The sequence below is a fragment of the Bos indicus genome, chromosome 6, assembly GCF_029378745.1.
Source record: "Bos indicus isolate NIAB-ARS_2022 breed Sahiwal x Tharparkar chromosome 6, NIAB-ARS_B.indTharparkar_mat_pri_1.0, whole genome shotgun sequence".
Classification (NCBI taxonomy): domain Eukaryota; kingdom Metazoa; phylum Chordata; class Mammalia; order Artiodactyla; family Bovidae; genus Bos; species Bos indicus.
The window spans coordinates 75,754,864-75,774,288 of record NC_091765.1 but is presented as its reverse complement, the minus strand read 5'-3'; the positions used below and the strand labels follow the sequence as shown (position 1 = coordinate 75,774,288).

Genomic DNA, 19,425 nt, shown 5'->3' with positions numbered 1-19,425 from the left:
TTTTTTTTGCTATCTTGAAAATGATGCTATGATTATTGTAATTATTTTTACACAAATTTTTACATGGTGAAGTTTAAATTAGATTTTGGTAAAATAAATTAGGACTACAATGCTAAAACAATTTTTTAAATGAGGAATGTATATGATAAGGTATGATTTGTTCAGTTATTTATTAATGGGCTCGATGTCATCCTGGTGACTATGAAGTTAACTCAAACATTTTTATTAGCTATGCAACTTTGTGAGTAAAAAATGTGTTATTTTCTCAGAATCAAGAAAATGAATAAAATTTTTTTTCCTGAGGAGTTGTTTATAGAAGTTAAACAAACCTTAAGAAGCAATATTTTTTAAACTTTCCACACTCACCTTGTGAGAGTATTCATTTATCAACACCAGGAAGGCAGTACTCTCTATGTTACCTGATCCATCAAAACAAGGTGTGGAAGATAGAAGAGAAATAGAGAAATACATTTTCTTACTTCTGCTCTTTGAGCAAAAGGGAAGTTGAGGGGATAAATTAAGATGCTGAGATTTTTAATTATATGGATACATTTGTTATGGAAAACTATATATGTGAAAATATGTATTTCAGTTATAGCTTAAAATGTTATTCCATTTTTCTTATAACCTTTAGTCTTTTATGTGGAAAGCATCAACATTAAAAGTATACTTTGGCAAAACTAATACAATTATGTAAAGTTTAAAAATAAAATAAAATTGGAAGAATAAAAAAAAAAAAAAGTATACTTTAAGTGAATGAAAGAGCATATAGAGCACAGTATTTTTTTTTCCATTTGGAAAATATTATTACATATTTATGTTGTTGTAGAATAAAAATAAACACACACAAACAATCTTCATGCTTCTGAAATATCACAGTGGACTATTGCAAAAAACATAAAATATTAATAACTTTTTTTTTTCAATTTCAGAGGTCATATTTGTTCTGGTCATTTATGAGGTTTTAAATTAATTGCTTTCCAGCTAATTTTCATAATGAAAGTGAAAGTGAAGTGGCACAGTCATGTCTGACTCTTTGCATCCCCATGGACTGCACAGTCCATAGAATTCTCCAGGCCAGAATACTGTAGTGGGTAGCCTTTCCCTTCTCCAAGGAATCTTCCCAACACCGGGATCAAACCCAGGTCTCCCGCATTGTAGGTGGATTTTTTATCAGCTAAACTACAAGGAAGCCCAATTTTCATAATAATCACTCTTAAAAAGGACTCAAAAAAAAAAAAAAAAAGACTCAATTACATAGTAAACATTTAAGAACTCTTTCTTTGCAAATACATTTCATGACTTTAAATGTCACTCACTTTTTTAGCTGTAAAACATGGCATCTAAGACCTCAATAGCTGTGAAGATAGTGTGCTCATTTACTGCTCTGTATGGTTGTTTGGGCTTCCCAGGTAGCGTTAGAGTTGAAGAAACTGCCTACTAATGCAGGAAACATAAGAGAAATGAGTTCCATACCTGGGTCTGGAAGATCTCCTGGAGAAGGGCATGGCAATCCACTCCAGTATTCTTGCCTGGAGAATTCCATGGGCAGAGAAACCTGGAGGGCTACAGACTCAAACATGACTGAAGAGGCTTAGCATGCATGCATGCAGTTGTGTGCCCTCCATTTTACCTAGCTGGGCTTCCCTGGTGGCTCAGCCAGTAAAGAACCCTCCTGCAATGCAGGAAGATACCCTAGAAGAGGGCATGGCAACCCACTCTAGTATTTTTGCCTGGAGAAACTCCATGGACAGAGGAGCCTGGATGGCTACAGCCATGGGATCACACAGAGTCAGACATGACTGAACAACTAAGCACTTAGCTAAGAATTTAAAAAAATGTCTTTATGTAGATATTCCCTCCTATCCACAACTTCTACACTTATCTAGGAATACATGTGAACATAGTGTAAGAGTCTGGATTGAATATGTTTTAATGTGTGGAAGAATAATCTCCAAATATCAGTGGCTTAAAATAGCAAATGTTTCTTCCTGCTCTTTCTCGATGGCTTAGAATTCAGCTCTAGGCACTCATGGATCCTGGAAAAAATGTTCTGTCATATTGATTTCTGCTTTAGGTGCCCATAGAACTTCAAGTGAGAACTGGAAACATCCTCACTTCCAGTCACACTTCATGGTCATAACTTTGGTGGCCACATCCAAATTCGGAAGGTTGAGGAAGTTCAATCCTTCCTGTACGTAGAAATTAAGGGAAACTGAATACTAATAAATATCAGTACTTTTATTTATCCAAGTTGACAAATTTTACCTTTCTTATTTTCTAAAATTGGATTTGTGTGATAGTATTAAAAGAAAAAAAAAAAAAACAAACAATAAAAAGGAAGAACTTGATGATGTCCTGCTTGTCAAAATCATTTCCAGTAGTAAACAAAATTTAACAGTGCTGCCATTTGTAGCCACCTCATTAGCTAATTTCCTAGTTTTTCAACTTGGTCTTTAGTAGTTACTACAGGGTGAATGAAATTTATTAGCAAGTATGATGATCAAAGCACAAGGTGTATGTCAGCTATTTCTAATCATCCCTTTTGATTAGAATGGGTTTTGAAACAAACACAACATATGTTCTGAAAACCACTTGTTAAAAAGCATGAGGTATTCATTTAGTCCTTTATTCAGTCTTTCAGTAATAGATTAGTGAATATCTATTGTGGTAACTATATTGTATGATGTTGATAAAACAAAGATATGAAGAAGTCAGAGATTATCACCAATGGACTACATGAGTGAGGGAAAGGTTGGGATTATTTACATAATAATTCAATATTGAATGTAGTGTAATGGAGGCCAGAAGAGATATTCCTGAAGAAATATTTGATGATATTTAGTGTATCATGAGAAATTAACTGGAGAAAGAAGGTGGCAGGGAGATTTTCTTTGACACTTAGAAGGATAGACTATACATTTAATAAAAATGGAAAAAGCCATTGTGGATGGAAGATAGAGAGTAAAAAGGATTATGGAGCTTAAGTTCAGCTGAAAATGACTACAGTGAAATAGTGATTGGATTCCAAAGGACTTGGTAATAATTAACTGAGGGCTAAAAGCCAAGAATCACTTCTAGGTACAGTGGAAAGTGAATTGGTCTTAGATTCAAAAAGACTGTTCTATAATCTTCCAGCTCTTTTACTCTAGACAAATGTGCTCCTAGAGCCACAGTTTTCTCATTGACATGATTGTGATGATAACATTTACTTTATATGACTACTGTTAACATGACAGACAATGTCTTATGTGTCCAGTTCATTGCAGATTACTTTAATTTGAGATCTCCAAAATACAAACATCAAACTGGGATATGACTTACAAGAAATGTATGGAGGGAAACATTGGTGAAAGATAAAGAGGAGTGAGATAATAGAAAGAGCCTGCAAACTGTGATAATGTCTAACACATATGCAGGAGAGAGGGAAAAAAAAAAAAAAAGGAATTGAGTAGAAAGAATCTCGAGACTACAGTGCATTTCTAGGAAACATTCAGCCAGGTTGATGGTGGTCCTGGAGTCAAAGTTTTCCCATAAAGAGCCCATAACTTGCAGGAATAGACTTGTATTTGCATCTCCACAGTACTCAGTCAGTATGTGGGAGAAGACTATGAGAGCTGTGGTCTTAGCAAAAACATGATGGTGAATCCAGAGAGGCGGGTGCTTGGACATCAGTCAAGCATGCTACCGACAAGAGGTCTGATTTACATATTTTTCATGGCTGCCACTACTCACTCCTTGAATCATGTAGATTATATATACTCCACAAGTTTAGGCAATTGCTTCTATATGATTCCCATGAGTTTCTCTTTTTGAAGGAGAAGCCTTGAACAAGATCTGTAGTACAAAATACTCCCCTCTGCTAAAGTTGGCTGCAAGGCTTCAAAGTGAATGCAAAAAAAAAAAAAAAAAAACCTCAGCTATCTCCTTTGCAGATCTTGGTGGCTTACATGGTACTGTAACTCATTACTGAAGTGTCTGAGCTATTGGAAATGCCTTTTTTTTGGAATTCCTTGGCAATCCAGGGATTAGAACTCTACGCACTCTCACTGCCAAGGGCCTAAGTCTGGTCCCTGAGGGGTCAGAGAACTAAGACCCCACAAGCAGTGGGATGTATCTAAAACAAACAAACAAACAACAATAACAACAACAACAACAAAAAGAGTTTGATTCCCGAAAACAAAATGAAGAAGACCTAATGGGAAATACCTCAAAATTATCTTCTCAAAAATGTATTTTTCAAGCCAGTATTTCTGAACATGTCCTTTCACATTTCCAGTGGGGTAAGGGAATATGAGGAGGCACCCATGGGAATTATATGGATTGCATATTAATTTTTTCTTGTTTCCACTGTGTAAAATCATTCACACTTTCTCATTGTGATCAGGGTCCATTACTTTTGTTGTGATGATTAACTTTTCTTACTTGCTGGTCCCTGAACACGCGTACTCTAAAGTTCTTAGGCTATAGCCATAGAGAGTAGTCCACTGGAGCACTTGATGTGTCCCCTGGCAAGAGTACATTCTTCTGGGGACCAGGACTTTCAACCCTGTAAATTGTGAGTGCAAGAAGTACACACTTTTCCGTAGGTCATTTTGAGTGATGGTAAATGGAGTCACCTCTGGTTCCACTCATTGGTTTGTGGACCCACAATTTGTCTTGTGATTATCACCATAGGATGGTCCTTGAGTTTATACATAACACTGCATATTGAAAAATATCATCCCATTCTTTCAGAAAGTTGACTCTGAGTTGGCACTTTAGCTGTACAAGTCCAGTTTTCTAAAAAGTCAACCTTTTCTGGATGGTACAATACTTTATTCTATTGGTAGACCCCAGGACCCTATGTTTATGGATGCACTCACCTTTCTCAAGATGAAGCATTATCTGACCAGATGCTATGTTCTGTGTATTACATTCCTGTGGATCAGACATCTCATAATACCTCAAATAGTGCTGCTGGTTAAGGATCTGTAGGCAAGAAAGAGAAAGGCATTCAATATATGAAATAGTTGTCCATCCTCTGTATATGAACTGTTGGCCCTTCAGGTATAGAATGTATGCTATAATAGCTTTATTTTATGCCACCATGACCACTTTTCCCATGTGCTCATTGCGCCAGTCCAGACCAAAAAAGGGTGATGGCTCACTACTATTTATTGGTCAAGTCGTTTGCTGACTTAACAAAATGCCTCTTGTTTTCTGAGTGATTCTTGGTAGCCATCAATGTATGGTAAAATGCTTACTCTTTGTGCCCATTCCTAATGTCCATCCATATACTTCAGTTCCAAATATCTTTGTTGTCAATATTACATGCTTTTTACCTTCAGGCCCTGCTCTGATGACCATGCCATTGACCATTACCCAAGAATATATATCTATATCTTCATCTATATCTATATCATCTGTGGGCTTCCCTGGTGGCTCAGCTGGTAAAGAATCCACCTGCAGTGCGGGAAACCTGGATTTGGTCCCTGGGTTGGGAAAATCCCCTGGAGAATGGAATGGCTACCCACTCCAGTATTCTGGCAGGGAGAATTCCATGAACCATATATAGTTCATGGGGTCGCAGAGAGTCAGACACAACTGAGTGACTTTCACTTTTCACTTTTCACTTTCATAACATCTGTATATCTATCATGTCCCCATATTGGAGTACTTCCTGTTCTACATAAAGTATATGAACAATGCAATGCTTACAGCTCCACCTATTGGGAAAGTTGACATTCTCCATTATCTTTCAAGGTTACTTTTTTTTTTTTTTTTTTACATTCATATAGCAAGCTAAACTATCTGTAGATCAACTTTGTTCATTCCCCTCTCCTTTGGCTGTTTATAGTGGGGTACTACTTATTACACTAGTCTATACTTACTCTTCAGATCCTTCCACTTCTACAGAGACTAAAGTGCAAAATATATGTAGGTATGATATGTATTAGTAACTATGTGTCATTGACATCTTGAATCATGACATTAAGCTCCATCATATCTCTTTCTCCTTCCAGAACACTTCATGGTTTTGGATTTGCTACCTCAGTCAATGTGTGACAGAGTACAGGTTCAGAGATTTCTCTGTGGACTTTCATGCTATGATAGCTTTTACCACATAGGTCAAGAACAAAATGTTTAGGTTACTACCTTGCCAAGTGTATCAATTCCAATTATTCACTAAAGACTGGAAGAATATCCATTATATGGGTCCCTGGATGCATTGGGCCTAAACACCATGCTTTGTATGTCATGCCAAGGTGCCTGCCTAAACACCATGCTTTGTATGACATGCCAAGGTGCCTACCAATCATGCATCTAATAATACAGTAATGTAAATTTAAAAATTAAGAAATTTTATTAAATGAGTTGTGTGTATCTAAGTCGCTCAGTTTTATCCTACTCTTTGCGACCCCATGGCCTGTCGCCTGCCAGGGTCTTCTGTCCATGGTATTTCCCAGGCAAAAATTGAATGGATTGCCATTCCATTCTCCAGGAGATCTTCCCAACCCAGGGATGGAACCTGGGTCTCCTGCATTGCAGGCAGATTCTTTACCATCTGAGCCACCATGGGTAGCCCTAGTGGTAAAGAATCTGCCTGCCAATGCAGGAGATGTAAAAGATTCGTGTTTAGTTCCTGGTTGGGGAAGATCCCCTGGAGGAGGAAATGGCAACCCACTCTGTTACTCTTGCCTGGAAAATCCCATGAACAGAGGAACCTGGTGGGCTATGGTCCATGGGGTCACAGAGTTGGACACAACTGAAGTGACTTAGCAGGTAACAAATTATAGGCTCTCAAAACCTATTGGCTTTTTTCCTCTTTGAGCAGAAATTTATCTAATATGCCATTTCAACAGGAAGATAATTTGATGTGTGGGTCTTCAGGTATTATACTCTTTGTCCCTTAGTGTCTGACTATTCTCATTTTCTCACTGTAAAGTCACCTGGTTAAATGACCATAGGTCCCTTTGCGGGACACAGAGGGATTCTTGCAGTTGTGTTGCAGGGACTTTTCTTCTAAGGACCCAGATACTTCTTCAATCAGAGATTTTGACATAAAAATTGGGTCTGGTCTAGGTACTGAACAACAGATCATGTCTTTTCATTGACAGAACTGCCTTCATCCTCCTGATATTCTGTTCTTACTTTTTTTCTGGTTATAGATATTAAGGATCACAGTTGTTGACTGCCTATCTATTTTTTCCCCACTGACATCATGCTCTATTTTCCTGTTTCAAGACTTACCATGTGTCAATCTTCCTTGAATATCCTTCTACAAAGCTGATATTTAAGCTAACACAGAATTTTGGCTTTTGACAACTTACAGCTCTGAATTTTGTTACCTGGTTTCTTTTACTTTACAGCTATATTCATCTCCATCCGTATAATCATTGTTCTCTGGCTACTCTCATAACCTCAGGATTAGCTTACATAGTCACTGTTGACCTTCTTAATGTTGACAGTACTCCATTAATAAATGGATTATTGTAGTGCTGATGAACAGATTGTCTTCTGGGATCTCCTGTGAAAAATTATTTTCTGTGAGTCTGGCTTCACATGATAATCTATTAATATCTCACTATTTCTACTACTTTCAGTCCTCTATTTCTCTGTACCACTTGCCATGACAACTCAGGGGCTTATACTCCATTCAGTGTTGATCATCTATTTCTTCGCTTTTAAGAGCTACCCCAGCAGTGACTTTTCTCCAGCATCTTATCTGTTGAAGTCTGATGTCCCAAGAAAAAAAGTGTTTTCCAATCAATGACTTCTTAGGGACCCAGTCTTACATTCTGGTCCAAGTAATCAAGTATATTCTAAACTGGTCACAGAGATACTCTTGACTCAATATTTAGTCCCTGGCAGCTCTATTGGAATACAGTTTCTTCCTTTGCTTAACAGGCACTGAAAGTCCATAGCTGACTTTTCCTTCAATTTAACCTTAGCACTTAGGGACTCTAACCTAAGCACTTAGAGCACCTTAGCACTCTCCTCACTTGGAAACCAAGAGAGGAGATGGAGACAACTGAGCTGAATACTTATTGACTCTTGGAGACAGTCTTCCCTTGCATCTTCCAGCATGAGGGTGATGCTGGAAGAAGTGGGTTAAGCAAGTCTGTGAGCCTGAGGGTTAAAGATTTCTGTCTCCTATAAAATCTCATCCCCATATTACTAGGGTGCAGGTTTTAACAATAAGGGTCTGACTTTAGCATAATGAGCTACTTGAGCTGGAAATTGTCACACGAGCTCTGTTATTCTATCTGGACCTCAGTCTGCTGCTCAACTGTGTCTAATCATTCTAGGAGAAAATTGCCTCTTTGTAAGTGAATAAAAGATCCCCCATGACTTTCATATGTAGCTTTTACCTGTTTGGTAACAACCCTCAGTTTCTCATTATTTCTCCACAATGTGTTATCACAACTCAGCTCTAACCCTGAGATAACTACTATCGTTATAGACATTGTCCCCCCTCTTGTGATATTGTGATCAATAATAAGAAATATACATTTGGTCTTCATCCCAGTTCTTGGCTGAGTTCCTAAAACCTCTGGAATTCCCTAAGTGCTGAAAGCCTTGTAGGTGTCTTTTGTTATGTTATGAGGTGACCTTTGAACCCCACCTAAGGATGCAGACTGTTTGCCAAAGGAGGCAACCCTGTGATTAGAAGGTTGGAACCTTCAGTCTTAACCCCTTGACTTCCAAAGAGGAGAGAAGGGCTGGCGATTGAGTTTGAGCACCTGTGGCCAATTTTTTAATCAACCATGCCTATATAATTAAGCCTTCATAAAAACCCAAAAGGCTGGGGTTTGTAGAACTTCTGAGTTGGTGAACATGTGGAAACTTGGGGAGAGTCATGCTCTTGGAGAGAGAGGGCATGGAAGCTTTGAGGCCTTTTCCTATCCCCTGCCTTTTGCATCTCTTTCATCTGGCTGTTATCTAAGCAAGTGAAATATTTCTCTGTGTTCTGTGAGCCGCTCTGCTCTAGCAATTTAATCAAGCCAACGAGAGAGTGGGAATCCCAGTTTATAGCTGATTGGCCAGAAAAATAAGCTTGCATTTGCCATTGGTATGCTGGAGGTATTGTGGTGCTGAGCCCTTGACCTGTGGTGTGTGTTCAGTCATTCAGTCATATGTTCGACTCTTTATGATCCTATAGACTGTAGTCCACCAGGTCCCTCTTCTATGGGATTTTTCTAACAAGAATACTGGAGTGGGTTGCCATTTCTTTCTCCAGGTGAGCTTCTGACACAAAAACAAACTCGTGTCTCCTGCATTGCCAGGGGATTCTTCACCACTGAGCCACCAGGTAAGTCTGCAGAATCTGATACTATTTCTAGGTAGATAGTGTCAGAATTGGAGAAGGCGATGGCACCCCACTCCAGTACTCTTGCCTGGAAAATCCCATGGATGGAGGAGCCTGGTTGGCGGCAGTCCATGGGGTCGCTAGGAGTCAGACACGACTAAGAGACTTCACTTTCACTTTTCACTTTCATGCATTGGAGAAGGAAATGACAATCTACTCCATTGTTCTTGCCTTGAGAATCCCAGGGACAGGGGAGCCTGGTGGGCTGCCATCTATAGGGTCGCACAGGGTCGGACATGACTGAAGCAACTTAGCAGCAGCAGCAGCAGCAGCAGTGTCAGAATTGAGTGGAATTGTGAGACAGCCAGTTGGTGGCAGAGAATTGTTTTGTGGTGTGGGGTAACCCCTCCCCCACATCCACACACATTGGAAACTGGGGTCAGAACCCATTTACCCATGTATTTTTAAAATCTGACATCATTGTACCTAGGAGGCAATTCCCCTTGGGTATTCTTGGATATTCCTGGAATATCTTTGCAGGTCGCCAGCAGTGAACTCTTTAGTAATTAAAACATCACCAGTTGGGGTCTTGCCAGCTTTTTGTTATCCTGCCTGTTTTCTCAGATGGCTATTGGCAATGCCCTTTGTAGGGTTCCTCTGAGAAACATATGCAAAGACAGAATTAGACATATGAGTGAATGATTACAGGGAATGCAGGTTAAAAATAAAAAAGGAGAGAAATTAAGAAAGTGCAGAGAGCCCATAACTATAAAGATGTTGAAAAATAACAGGGAAAAGTAGGATGTTTGAAGATAAATAGTCTCAGACTTTCCAGAGCACATTCAAGAAAGTTTGTCAAGATCAGCTAGGAGTCCTAGAGCCAAAGTCACTCATCAGATAAGTCCTGCAATGCAAACCCATTTTTTTTTTTTTTAATTGGTTTCACTGGATCTTCATGGCTGTTCATTGGCTTCCTCTAGTTGCTGTGAACGACATCTACTCTCTAGTTGCAGTGTGTGGGCTTCTCTTTGCAGTGGCTTCTCTTGTTGCAGAGCATGGGCTCTAGAGCACATGGATTCAGTAGTTGTGGCATGTGGTGTGCTGGCTTAGCTAGGCTGTGCTAACTTAGTTGTGCCAAGGCAGGTGGAATCTTCCTGGACCAGGGGTCATGTTCTCTGCCTTGGGAGGAGATTCTGAAACACTGGACTACTAGGGGAATCCTCAAAGCGTTGGTCTTCATTTGCACCCTCGGAGTGCTCATGCATTGGCTGCAAGGAGTGCACTACAGGCATTGCCTGGCAGTGGGTGTGGTGTAAATCTAGAGGGACAACAGATGGATTCCTCAGCAAAGTGGGGCATTTTCAAGTCTCCCCAGAGGCTTTCAATGCATAGTTGATAATAAGCTCTTAAGCATTCTCAGGTACAGCAATTTAGCAGGTCCTTAGAAAGCAAGATTAGCCTATTGAGTCATGGCTATATAGTAATTTAAGTAAGCTTCAATGGTAAAGTGGAGTTCGGCTTTTGACATATGTTTAATCAGTTCAATTGTTTCAAATATTTTGATCAAGAACCTATTCTTGACTATACACAAAATAGTAAGAAAACATTTAGTTTTATAAATATCCTACTGTTGAGTAAAAAATCACATAGGTCCTATAGCAAAATGATTCAATCAGCAAATGGGTACATATGTAATTAAGGTCAAATATCAAATAGTTTTTAGTGATACTTATTTAAATGAATAAAACAGAAATTAATATGAACACACATTTTTTCTTAGAAATATCACATATGCTATAGTAAAAATACATATTTCCATTAAAATAAATATAAATTTCTGGAGTTAATGGATCATATTTATTTTGCTTTATAATTGATAGTGATAGTGGATCCGTTCAGTTCAGTTCAGTTGCTCAGTCATGTCCGACTCTGCAACCCCATGAATCACAGCACGCCAGGCCTCCCTGTCCATCACCAACTCCCTGCATTCACTCAAACTCATGTCCATCGAGTCAGTGCTGCCATCCAACCATCTCATCCTCTGTTGTCCCATTCTCCTCCTGCCCCCAACCCCTCCCAGCATCAGAGTCTTTTCCAAAGAGTCAACTCTTCACATAAGGTGGCCAAAGTATTGGAGTTTCAGTTTTAGCATCAGTCCTTCCAATGAACACCAGGACTAATCTCCTTTAGAATGGACCAGTTGGATCTCCTTGAAGTCCAAGGGACTCACAAGAGTCTTCTTCTACAACACCACAGTTCAAAAGAATTAATTCTTCCGCATTCAGCTTTCTTCACATTCTAACTCTCACATCCATAATGTCTCTGCTTTTTTTTTTTAATTCATTTTATTTTAAATTTTATTTTATTTTTAAACTTTACAAAATTGTATTAGTTTTGCCAAATATCAAAATGAATCCACCACAGGTATACATATGTTCCCCATCCTGAACCCTCCTCCTTCCTCCCTCCCCATACCATCCCTCTGGGTCATCCCAGTGCACTAGCCCCAAGCATCCAGTATCGTGCATCGAACCTGGTCTGGCAACTCTTTTCATACATGATATTATACATATTTCAATGGCATTCTCCCAAATCTTCCCACCCTCTCCCTCTCCAGCAGAGTCCATAAGACTGTTCTATACATCAGTGTCTCTCTATCTAGATGGGTCATAACTTTCCTTCCAAGGAGTAAGCATCTTTTAATTTCATGGCTGCAATAACCATCTCCAGTGATTTTGGAGCCCAGAAAAATAAAGTCTAACACTGTTTCCACTGTTTCCCCACCTATTTCCCATGAAGTGATGGGACCAGATTCCATAATCTTCATTTTCTGAATGCTGAGCTTTCAGCCAACTTTTTCACTCTCCTCTTTCACTTTCATCAAGAGGCTTTTTAGTTCCTCTTCACTTTCTGCCATAAGGGTGGTGTCATCTGCATATCTGAGGTTATTGATATTTCTCCCAGGGATCTTGATTCCAGCTTGTGCTACTTCCAGCCCAGCATTTCTCATGATGTATTCTACATCTAAGTTAAATGTGCAGGGTGACAATATACAGCCTTGACATACTTCTTTTCCTATTTGGAACCAGTCTGTTGTTCCATGTCCAGTTCTAACTGTTGCTTCCTGACCTGCATATAGGTTTCTCAGAGGCAGGTCAGGTGATCTGGTATTCCAATCTCTTTCAAAATTTCCCACAGTTTATTGTGATCCACAAGGTCAAAGGCTTTGGCATAGTCAATAAAGCAGAAATAGATAGTTTTCTGGAACACTCTTGCTTTTTCGATGATCCAGCAGATGTTGGCAATTTGATCTCTTGTTCCTCTGCCTTTTCTAAAACCAGCTTGAACATCTGGCAGTTCACAATTCATGTACAGCTGAAGCCTGGCTCAGAGAATTTTGAGCTTTACTTTACTAGCATGTGAGATGAGTGCAATTGTGCAGTAGTTTGAGCATTCTTTGGTATTGCGTTTCTTTGGGATTGGAATGAAAACTGACCTTTTCCAGTCCTGTGGCCACTACTGAGTTTTCCAAATTTCCTGGCATATTGAGTGCAGCACTTTCACAACATCATCTTTCAGGATTTGAAATAGCTCAACTGGTATTCCATCACCTCCACTAGCTACTTGACTTCAAATTCCAGGATGGCTGGCTCTAGGTCAGTGATCACACCATCGTGATTATCTGGGTCATGAAGATCTTTTTTGTACAGTTCTTCTGTGTATTCTTGCCACCTCTTCTTAATATCTTCTGCTTCTGTTAGGGCCATACCATTTCTGTCCTTTATAGAGCCCATCTTTGCATGAATTGTTCCCTTGGTATCTCTAATTTTCTTGAAGAGATCTTTTGTCTTTCCCATTCTGTTGTTTTCCTTTATTTCTTTGCATTGATCACTGAGGAAGGCTTTCTTATCTCTCCTTCCTATTCTTTGAAACTCTGCATTCAGATGCTTATATCTTTCCTTTCCTCCTTTGCTTTTGCTTCCCTTCTTTTCACAGCTATTTGTAAGGCCTCCCCAGACAGCCATTTTGTTTTTTGCATTTCTTTTCCATGGGGATTATATTGATCCCTGTCTCCTGTACAATGTCACAAATCTCTATCCATAGTTCATCAGGCACTCTATCTATCAGAACTAGTCTCTTAAATCTATTTCTCACTTCCACTGTATAATCATAAGGGATTTGATTTAGGTCATACCTGAATGGTCTAGTGGTTTTCCCTACTTTTTTCAATTTAAATCTGAATTTGACAATAAGGAGTTCCTGATCTGAGCCACAGTCAGCTCCTGGTCTTGTTTTTGCTGACTGTATAGAGCTTCTCCCTCTTTGGCTGCAAAGAATATAATCCATCTGATTACGGTGTTGACTACCTGGTGATGTCCATGTGTAGAGTCTTCTCTTGTGTTGTTGGAAGATGGTGTTTGCTATGACCAGTGCGTTCTCTTGATAAAACTCTATTAGCCTTTGCCCTGCTTCATTCCTGACTTGATGGACGTGAGTCTCAGTGAACTCCGGGAGTTGGTGATGGACGGGGAGGCCTGGAGTGCTGCGATTCATGGGGTCGCAAAGAGTCGGACATGACTGAGCGACTGATCTGATCTGATCTGATCTACTTCATTCCGTATTCCAAGGCCAAATTTGCCTGTTACCCCAGGTGTTTCTTGACTTCCTACTTTTGCATTCCAGTCCCCTATAATGAAAAGGACATTTTTGGGGGGTTTTAGTTCTAAAAGGTCTTTTAGGTATTCATAGAGCTGCTTTTTTTTTTTTTTTTTGGTGGGGGGGTGTCAAAAATACTGGAGTGGGTTGCCATTCCCTTCTCCAGGAGATCTTCTCATCCCAGGGGTTGAACCTGGGTCTCCCGCATTGTAGGCAGACACTTTACAGTCTGAGCCACCAGGGGAAGTCTGTCAGTGATAGTGGATAGTCATTAACTAATATGGCCCAGCTTTGAGGATAATTGTATAATAGAGACCAATGGGTTTCTTCCTAAGTGACTTGTGTGGACATTTTGGTCGGCTAATAAATGGACGGGTATGCTAATCATCCTGTGATTACTCAGAGGCTGTCCCTCCCTGGTTTAATTAAGGCATAATCACGACCATCATAAGTCACATATTCAGCACCATTATATATAGTTTGTATACTATAAAAGCTCCTAATCTAATCATTTCCTTTCCTCTCTGACATATTTCTTACAATTTTCCATAGTATAGCCATGTTTTTAAATTAGAATCTTATACTTAATCTAGTCTTGAACATATTGATACTTATAGTCTTGTGTGATGAAGACTAAAGTTCTTGACATTGTCTTCGTCTGATGAGGGCTTCTGCCTGTTTCTCTAAGTACATCTCACTCCTCTTTGTCTCTCCTTCCCTTTACATCATTCGCACTAGTCTTTCTGTGCCTATAAAATGTGCCATGTGCTGTTCTGTTAACATTTTCCACCTTCTCTGGTACCTTCATATAGTGCAGGGAGCATACTCATTTTTTGGAATCAATTTGTCTCTGGTCATTGCTGTCACTTTATCTCAATATTTTCTATAATACATTTAGGCTATAGTGAATCAAAAAGACTGAATCTTTTATTTCAATTATTGGGAAGCAATTTTAAAGTAGAAAGAAAATTAAGCATGGCAGGGGAAACTGTGGTTTTAATTTCTGCCTCTCCCTCTTTATAACTGTGTGACTGAATCCTTTGTTTTTTCAGTTGCACATTTGTTGAAAATAAAAGTTTATTTTGGGGGGTTCCAGAGTCCTGCAGATGGTGACTGCAGCCATGAAGTTAAAAGACACTTGCTGCTTGGAAGAAAAGCTTTGACCAACCTAGACAGCATATTAAAAAGCAGAGATGTTACTTTGCCTACAAAGGTCCGTCTAGTCAAAGCTATGGTTTTTCCAGTAGTCACATATGAATGTGAGAGTTGGACAATAGAGAAATCTGAGTGCCAAAGAATTGATGCTTTTGAAGTGTGGTGTTGGAGAAGACTCTTGAGAGTCCCTTGGACTGCAAGGATATCCATCCAATACATCCTAAACGAAATCAGTCCCGAATATTCATTGGAAGGACTGATGTTGAAGCTGAAACTCCAATACTTTGGCCACCTAATGGGAAGAACTGACTCACTGGAAAAGATCCTGATGTTGGGAAAGACTGAAGGTGAGAGGAGAAGGGGATGACAAAGGATGAGATGGTTGGATGGCACCACGGACTCGATGGACATGAGTTTGAACAAGCTCCAGGAGTAGGTGATGGACAGGGAAGCCTGGCGTGCTGCAGTCCATGGGGTCCTAAGGAGCTGGACACAACTGGGCAACTGAACTGAAAAGTTTACAGAGTTGTAAAGGTTAAATAACATGCTTTATTTTAACATAATTTGTGAATTATTAATAGAGTTCAAAAAACTCTGGGTATCCTATTATCGAGGATGCTGAGTCACTTCAGTCGTGTCCGACTCTGTGTGACCCCATAGACGGCAGCCCAGCAGGCTCCCCGGTCCCTGAGATTCTCCAGGCAAGAACACTGGAGTGGGTTGCCATTTCCTTCTCCAATGCATGAAAGTGAAAAGTGAAAGTGAAAGTGAAGTCGTGTTCGACCCTCAGTGACCCCATGGAGGAGCCTACCAGACTCCTCCGTCCATGGGATTTTTCAGGCAAGAGTATTGGAGTGGGGTGCCATTGCCTTCTCCGATTATCCAGGATAGGACTGGCAAATGGTAAGCACATACTGAAATGATCTGAATGTTCCATTTAAGTGCACTCATGTATAAAAATGATCTTCCTGATTAAATGACAACAAATTTCACTTTGTTACATTTAAGGTATTCTTTAACCTATAAATTAGATGCCTACATGTACTATAGTTTCACTGCACAAATATTTAAAATACAATTCTTTAATTATATTCCATTCTAATATTTAAGAATTTCATTTTATTATAATGGATAAAAAACATAGGAATAATGAAGAGAATCTTAATTTTCCTATGACAAACATTCAGTATTTTGCTCTATTTCCTTCTGGTTATTTTCCTTTAATGCATATAAGTATATACAGTATTCATATATTATTGTGGAATTATTCTATGTATTTTGATCCACTATCTTAAAAAAAAGGATGAACCATATGGTATGAACCATATTGTTTCACCACCTTCTGAAGAAACTCAAATGCATTTCTTCTATGTCCTCTGATAGTTTGAGGATATTATGATTTTTCAAATAATATCACCTAATTATAGGGTATTTATCAGAGTATCATCCTCTCTAGCTGCTGCTATTGCATGAAACTTGTGCCTTTCATAATGTGGTCTGTTATTGAAAAGATTAAATCATCAATAGTCTCTTATGATTTCCTGATTATCTTACTTCCCCTTTGATGATGGCATACTGAATTTCCTGGAATTGCTCTACACGACAAAGATTGAACATTTTGAACTTGTATTGTGAAAAATGAAGCTCTTGTGTTCTATTCAAAAGTTCTTCAATTCAGTTATCAGAGTGTGTTCAGTCAGCTCAGAGGATCAGACATTTCATTTCCTCAGGGGATAACTTCCCCAGGATACTCAGGTGACCTGCTCTTTGTCTGAGGACTACCTAGCAAATTGGTTCCTGACATCATTTTGAAAATACCGTACTTTTTGCACCAAATCATGTTAAAGTCACTTGAGGGGAGCTAAGTCTTCTCACCTATTTCTGTACATCCTAAAGAAAGGTTCCTGTTCAGTTACTAAGTGGTCTACTCTGCAACCCTGTGGACTATAGCCCGCCTGGCTCCTCTGTCCATGGGATTTCCTAGACAAGAATACTGAAGTAGGATGCTATTTCCTCTTCCAGGAGGGTCTTGCTGACCCGGAGATTGAACCCACATGTCCTGCAATGGCAGGTAGATTCTTTACCAGTGAGCCACCAGGGAAGCCCATAAAGAAGGTGAAAGTGATAATTACTCAGTCTTGTTCAACTCTTTGTGACCCATGGACCATAATCTGTCAGGTTCCTCTTGTTCATGAAGTTTTTCAGGCAAGAATACTGGAGTCGGTTGTCATTCCCTTCTCCAGGGGATCTTCCAGACCCAGGGATCAAACCCGTGTTTCCTACATTACAGGCAAATTCTTTACCAGGAGGCTCCTGGTGGTTCAGACAGTAAAGAATGTTATGTTAATAGAAAAACAGGTTGTAAATCACAGGTCCTAAAAATTGGTATTCTGGACATGTCTTTTTCATTCAAAATATAAAGCCATTTTAAGACTAAGCTAAAACATGCTGGTATCTAGAATGAGTTGGGCCACCTTCTGCTTTCATTTATGTACATCTTGACTTCATCAGGAGTAATAGATACATAAGTAAAAACAAAATTTGGCCCAATGATTTTAAAGGCTGTGATCTTCCATCAAGAAGCAGAGTTAATTAACTCTTCCTGCCATCATCATACAGGCATCATTTTTGAAAAGATGTTTGCCTTCCTCAAAGATGTCCAAAGGAAGGGCCAGTTTATACACTACTAGCTCTCATTCCATGCTGACAGCCACTGACCTCATCTAGGTTTTAGGTTAAACACAGTGGATAGCTTTATATGCTAGTATCATGGGTGATTGCTCTAGGAATAATAAAACAAAGCCAGGATTTTGTGAATGCTGCCTGCATCTCACAGTGGGTAGTCAACCAACTGATATGAACATTGCCTTTATCACATGTAGCAACACTTAGTAGTTGAGCAAATAGGAAAGCAAAAATTTTATTTTTCCACTGTATGAGACCTACATTTGTAGCATTGATATTTGGTGTAGCCAAACCTTTTGAAAAAGGTGATGCCATCAAAAAAGTATGAACTGACTGGAAAAAATTAAACTTTAGGAAACAATGTGGTCCTGTCTTTCCTGCTTTAAACTTTTGAGAATCAATAACTTGTAAACTTAGGTTGTTGGTTTGAGCCAAGTGATCGCAATTTAAATATCCTAATTCCTAAAGCAATATTTACTGGGTTTTCTAACAGAACCCCTAAACATCATCTGGTTCTTGGCAAAACTATTGGGCGCAGTGGTCATAAAATATTTCTGGGAACTGCAATGACTGTATAAAATATCAATTAAAATCTGCAACAAGGAAATAATTTAGACTTTGATCTTTTGTGGGTTTTCTGTATATAAATTAAAAGCCATTATTTAATTTTGCTCCTTGAAACAACATTTAAAACACAGCTGTGAAATACAAAGTGCTTACCTTAGGAAACTTCACTCTCTGTGCATCTGAAATCCAAATTAGATCCACTTCATTGATTAAAAATATTGCTTCTAGTGATTTGCCAAAAACTGTGTTCTGAAATTTAAATTAGGTTACATATTTTGTAGCAGACTGCCATAATAATTTTCCAAAGCAATAAAATCAGTTATCAGAATTAATGATACATAAAATTCATTTTATGATTTTACTTACATTACCTTGCATCTCTCTTTTTTTCTATTTTCAAACAAACTCCTGTAACTCTCTAATGTGCATCTATACTACCCAACAACCCTGGCTGTGGCAGAGAGGACAATACAATTCAATGCAATTTTTTTTTTTATATGTACTGGTTTATGTTCAGAAATTGTATGATAAATATATAGAAAATAGACTGGGTAGCCTGCTCTTTCTATGAATGAGACCCCTCTAAAGTGGCAGTTACCCCTTAAGTGGGCTTCCCTGGGGCTGTCAGTGATGGAGTATCTGGCATTACCTGCTGAAGGAATGGAGAAGCTGCTACTTGAATAAACAAAGCAGGGGCACCTGTAGCTTAATGATTCTCTTCATACCACAGCAGAGGACATGGGTCTTCCTTCTCTCCTTGTTAGATCATGATGAAAAGTAAAATCTCTCTTACTTAAACTATTTAATCCATCATTCACTCTGTCATTTAACCAAACAGTCCCTGATTAAGCAGGTACAGAGAACATGCTGAGTGTAGGCACAGGGCCATGGATTAAAGTTGTAGAAACAGAACTGGTCTCTTCATGAAGCATGTCTTACAAAGAGACAGGCATATAATTCACAAGGCAGGAGTTGAGTTCTACAATAGTATAAATTAACGAGTCCACTTAAAATGTTTACTGAGGGTGTTCTTGAAGGCTCATGAAAGGGTAGGATTTAGTTGCTTGGTG

At 39.0% G+C, this 19,425-nt stretch overlaps 1 protein-coding gene across 1 annotated transcript in view; it reads left to right on the top strand.

Annotated features, from left to right (window-relative positions):
- The window catches only part of LOC139183491 (craniofacial development protein 2-like), a gene marked incomplete at its 3' end in the record, with an annotated part of 130,514 nt that overhangs the window by 91,382 nt on the left and 19,707 nt on the right, over positions 1–19,425 (top strand).